At 49.8% G+C, this 5,759-nt stretch overlaps 1 long non-coding RNA gene across 1 annotated transcript; it reads right to left on the bottom strand.

The window, feature by feature from the left end:
* Nucleotides 1-1,787: 1,787 nt before the first annotated feature.
* Nucleotides 1,788-5,285, bottom strand: LOC123020705. Its single transcript, XR_006414190.1, has 3 exons — nucleotides 5,222-5,285; nucleotides 2,087-2,377; nucleotides 1,788-2,038 (listed from the first exon to the last, which is right to left on the bottom strand). It is a non-coding gene; the product is annotated as an uncharacterized LOC123020705 (long non-coding RNA).
* Between the last annotated feature and the right edge of the window lie 474 nt (nucleotides 5,286-5,759).

Genomic DNA, 5,759 nt, shown 5'->3' with positions numbered 1-5,759 from the left:
AATAGAAACTATGGTTTACTGAATGGGGAAGACATTTTGGTTGCCTTTCTGCAGTTGCTTTCCTTTCCTTTCTTTGTGTAACTTGGAACAAACTGCCACATCCCGTTGGGACTGAACACAGGAAGTGGAGATTTGGAGGAGGAGGAGGAGGAGGAGGAGGAGGAGGAGGAGGGAGGGAGGGAGGAGGAGGAGGAAGAGATGGAATTGGGGGCAGCAGAGCAACAGAAGCAAATGTTCATTTATTTAAACAAACATTTCTACCCTGCCTGCTACCTGTACAGGCTTTCAATAAATTACAAAGATAGAATAAAAGCATAATAACGGAGTAAAATGAAAAAAGGAAGCAGTGAACTTAGCAACCGCTGCAGCAGAAAGAAAAGGTCATCTAAGGGTGCAGCTGTCTTGCCTGCCCAGGGGCATGGAAGCATCTTGGTCAGGCAGAAGCAGGGGAGCAGAAATCGAGGACCAAATCTCCCATTCACTTTTGACCATCTAGACTGGGGATGGGAAGGAGGTTAGAAAGTGAAGCAGGACCTGCATAAGCTCACTTACCGAGGCTTCCCCCTTCCCCTCCCCCTGCAATGCCCCCTTTTCCCCTTCTGAGAGCCACCAACAAACTTGGGGACAGTCAGCTTTGAGGTCACAGGACCTCAGAGATAGGATTCCACAAATCTTGCCCTCCCAGATGATGTCAGGATGTCCAGGGATCATGCCCTAAAACAGTTTAGATGCTGGGCAAAGTATGCATGACTTTACAATTCACTACAATGGGAGAAGCCAACCAAGCTACCATAGCCTCGCTATTGCTCCTAAGGAGGCCCTGTCCCACTTCGCAGCTGCTGAAGGCCAGGAGATGTAGAACAAGCTCCCCAGTGATGAACTTGGCAGGTGGCCAAGCTCCCTTGGGAGAACGAACTCTGTATTGTTTAGGACTTCATAGGTAATAACCGGTATGTTGACTTGTGCCTGGGAATGAACTGGAAGTTGATGCTCCTGAAATAACATTTGAGATCCTCTGGTTTGGAAAATTAACTGGTTTGCCCTAGCCATCATTCCCCATAGTTCGATAAAACAGGGGACTGTGGCTTGTTCTTCTCTGCTCACATACCATGCTTTGTTGTGACATCTGAAAGACGTTGGTACCTTCACATTCCAGACTTAGAACACCATTTTCTAGGCTTCATGGAAGGCACAAGAGCTCAGAACACGGGAAGGAGAGTGTCTTCCATTCCATGATGACAGGAGACTTCGCAACTCTAAGCAGGCGCTTGCCTCGTTCCTCCAGACATGAAGCCGCTGACCCAAGTGGTTCCCTTTGAAATTGCATCCCATCTGCACTCAACATGTTGCCTTCTGTTTGTTAGGGGGCCAGGTTGCCATATTGTTCCCCCCCCCCACAAAAAAAAAAAAACCCTGTTTGCACAGCTGCTGCAGTCCCTCATCTTGGCTGCATCTTTTTAAAAAACCCCAAGTTTAAAAAAAGCAGTCATTTGGCAGAAGGATAGGGAAGACTTCTGTTTTTCTAAATCTCATTTTCTTGAAATCTAAACAACAGATTTGCCTTTAATTCACACTGTGGATGCACACGCCTACTCGTGCCGACGAGCCCCTGTGCCTGTGAACGGCCACGTTCGATCCAATGCAGAAATCAGACTGGCACAGGCAGGAGAGGCGATGCACACTTCCCTGGTGGCAATGACTGAGACGCTCTTGAAAGCAGAGGAGGATCGGGGGCACCTCAGGGCCCACTCAGTACAATGATCTTGTTCCACCTTGCTCAACCTGATGCCCTCCAGATTTTTGGACAACTAAGTCACTGGCAAATGGCATCTTTATTACTATCGATTTACGATATGAGTATACTGCTTCATATTTAGTTAGGTTCCAGAGCAGTGAAGAATAAAAAAGATAAAACAGGGAAAGGAATAAAACTATGCATCCCACCCAGGTCAGCATTAAAACCATGCCAATTCAGCAAGAAGGCTTCTTGGAACATCTTCAGAAGGTGCCAGAAACAGCTGCGCTGGTGCTTGCCTGCCTGCCTGCCTGCCTGCCTGCCTGCCTGCCTGCCTGCCTGCCTGCCCACCCTCCAGTGATAGGGAGTTCCATAGAGATGGGCCCCCCACACTAAGACCCTTCTCCCAGTGTCCTCAAATTGGAGCACAGGTCCCTGTGGAACCACCAGGAGATCCTCCAATGACTTTATTGACCAGACAGGGTGGTAGAGGAGAAGCCCTTCTCTTGTGCCTCCTGCTGCCAAATTGTTGAGGCCTTTGTACCCTAGTCTGAGCTTAGCTGCTGTCCTCACAGTACCCGAAGAATTCTCCAAGCTCTTCCGGCAGCTAAAAGACCAGTCCTGCAGCATTGGCCACCTGCACTGGACTGAGAGAGAGTGGAGAGAGAAAGGCAGTGAGATGGGGTACCACTTCCAGTGGCATCCCTGTGTTGCTGTATCCCCTTCCTTCCTGCAACAGGTGGGGATTCCTTACCCCATAATGTGGCATCATTATGTTGCCCTCCCCACCTGATGTTATAGGCTGCCTTGAGTGGCATCCCCCTTCCACTCAGAATGCATCTACTAAAACATGGAATAAAGTGAGAAATTCCTGACATTTCACTCCTGCCCAAATATGTAGGCACAGGTAGAAATCCATAGATTACAGGACCTAGATACAGGAAGAAGGCCAGGTGCTTTTCTGGGACCCCGAAGAGCAATTCTTTGTTTTTGTTGTTGTTGTTGTTTTAAGGAAGAGAGAGAGAGAGAGAAAATGGAAGGACTGTTTTTCTCCCTTTGGCAAGCACCTCACATGCTGCCAATAAATGCTTGCAATTCACCAACCTCCAGAACTTCTTGTCGGCCTGAGGTTCCATGCGATAAGTAATGCAGCCCTGGAGAATGAGGATTAATAATCCCTGACTTCTTTTTGCTGAAATAGTTCTGCATGAATACTCTGCTCATTCTAGCTTCCCAGGTAATTAAACCCCTCATCGGTGCAGTTTATGTCCTCTTTTATCAACCCCCTTCATGACCCTGGCTGCTTCCATCAGGCCTTTGGAAGTTTTGCTCCCGCATATGAGGAAGCATCTGGCCTCTCCTTGTGTTGACAGCCTGCACTCTTAGTCTTCCTAAAGATGGTGTTTAGATGTGAAGGTGAGTTCATTTATGCTAGCTGGAAGTATATTTCACATCCACATTATCAGGTGAGCATTATGGCTGTGTGTCACCTGTCCGCAGTTTTCGCCTTTGCTCAGGTCACCGGCTGAGCTCCTGAGACCTCCCAGGAGAGAAGGGTTCCAAATGGCCACTGCCCATCCTTGTGGGAATGTTGTCCCACAGGAAAGGGCAGATTCCCAGTGATTTTGGAAGGGCAGCCAATTTTTAAGAATGGGTGGGGGCTCCTCTTGAAAGACAAAGTAGCCAAGAGTTTTCTGCTTCTTTTTTAAACCAAGAGCCATCAGGAGAAGGTCTGGATTCCATATTCTGTGTTGCTCCACCAGTACGACTGTTTTCTCTGCAGGCTTCCACTGTGTATTTAAATACACACACACTCACTGACTCTCAGCACACAAATATGAAGCGCGGCAGACCCAGGCTCACCATCTGCGCACAGAATGCAAATTGATCCTTTGCTGTTGCCATTTCCTTTCAAATTGGAGTCACTTCAAAAAGCTCTGGGAATGGCTGGGGTCCAAATGGAGACGGCGCGCTTCAGGGCAGAATCCTGTTCAGGGGTCTTCAGGGCAGATCTCAGCGCTGGCTTCCCGTGTTCTTCCATGTTTGGTGGGCTGCTCTTGCCTGCAGGGGAAGTGAGAGCGTGATGACAAGCCCGGTGTGTCATTCCAAGTATGAACAGCCGCAAAACTGGAGGAATCCCATCTCACGGGGCTCATTTCAAAGGCTCAACGAATCAGAGGCATGTCAGGCTCTGACCTGCGTAAAACAACATCACTCAGATTTGAGCTGGGGCCTGAATCCTCACCCACTGAGATATGGAAATGTGTGATGGGCTTTTACAAAGCCTCCGTCCGTTGACATAGCAGGTGCCCATCATGAGCACCTTTGCAGCACGGGCGCACGTCCAGGCAGGGCGCCCTGCAGTGGTGGGTGGCAACAGTCAAAGGGGTCCCGCTGACCAGGCGCATCCTCAGATTCATTCACGAAGTTGCCTGCTCTCTTTCGTCTTGCGTGCCCCTTCCTTCGGGGCCTGAGAAACTCCTGATGCAACTCTCATTCTGTGATCAGCTCCTGACACCAAGTCATATCTCCTGTTTATGTCAAAAACAAGAGGAAGCAAGGTAGCCAGGATGGGGGAGCGGGTTGTTTGCTTCTGGTTGTTTGGAGTATAATGCCAGTTTGCAGCTACAGTCCTCCCATTTTCTAGCCCTGGGACTTGAGTTTCCTCTCCCTCTCTCTGGGAGATGGCCTTTAAGCAGCTTCCAGGTGCCCTCCAGATGCATTAGGCAATCATCCTCCTGGCTGGGGGGGATAGGAGCTGTAATGCAACACCAGTGGGTGACATCACTTTGTGGAAAGCTGCCTAAAAAGCAACAGCACTGACATTTTGCAACAATCACCTGTCCAGGTGAGCATCGTAAATTCACTGTCTCAGGCCCTGGTCACTGAGCCCACGCCTTGTGAGCATGCCAGGATTTAGAACGGCAGACTTGGTCAGAAGATTAGAGAACACGGGCGGCCTTGGTCAGCAGCTCAGCAGCAGAGTACGGGAGAGCATGCAATGGGTCAGGATCCAGACCAGACTCAGCCTTTGGCCTGCAGGCACATTCGAGATGCCAGGCGTGTGTCGCCAGCTGAATGGTGGCCCATGGCTCCACACCAAAGGCAGATTGGGGCAGCTGAGAGGTGAGTAGCTTGCCCATGAGCCAAGTTCAAGGCAGGATTGGGTTTGAGCTCCAAACCTCAAAAACACTCTTTTGGACCCACACTTTCCTGCTCCAGCGCCTGTCCCCAGCACCAGCGATGGGGTTGGGGCTCCACGGCCAAAGCCACCCCCACAATGCACTGGTGATGTTTGGAGAAATATGAATCCACCCCTCACAGGTCAGGTGTCTCACCAGCAACACCACATACACTCAAAACCCCACCAAAACACTCCCAAGGAAAACTCCAGAACACATACACACAAAGCACACACACACCCTTCTCTCACACAGAGAGCAAAGTAAACAAAGCAGGGAACACACCACACACATTCACACTCACTCACAGGACAAGAGAACCAGGATCTCTAAACTCCTCCCACACTTGACTTCCCTCGTCTTTTGGTCCTCCGGCAGCCTCCCAGGACTGCCCCGCTCTCCATTTTAATTTTCTAAGAATGCTTGTGGGGCCTCTATGAAAAAGGAGGTGTGAGAGGGGCTGGCACTCCCCTTTGCAATATGTCAGCCTCCCAGTAAAAAAATGTGTATTTTTAAAAATGACAATAAAGCAAATTAGATGTTATCAGGAGCGTCAAGGGGCCCTGTTCATGTCGTTACTCCTGGGCACCAACGCCAGAGATCCCAGCCCTGGTGATAAGCTGCCTCTGGAAACAGATAATTCTGAGCCACAGCGAGATAATATTGTACTCGAAGCATGACAAGTAGCAGCAGCTGCAAGGAAAAAATTGCTCTGTGTTCTCTACAGGAGGGTGTGAGGAGGGCAGAGATCGTTGGGCACCCAAGCGGGCAACAAAAAGGCTGGGAGGGCTGCACTGCCTTGACCAGCATTCCTATGTTCCAGAGTTGACGGTGCTGTCAGG

Source organism: Varanus komodoensis, unplaced genomic scaffold (assembly GCF_004798865.1).
Source record: "Varanus komodoensis strain SLA01 unplaced genomic scaffold, ASM479886v1 scaffold15, whole genome shotgun sequence".
NCBI classification, from domain to species: Eukaryota; Metazoa; Chordata; class Lepidosauria; order Squamata; family Varanidae; genus Varanus; species Varanus komodoensis.
This window is presented reverse-complemented; position numbering and strand designations above follow the sequence as displayed.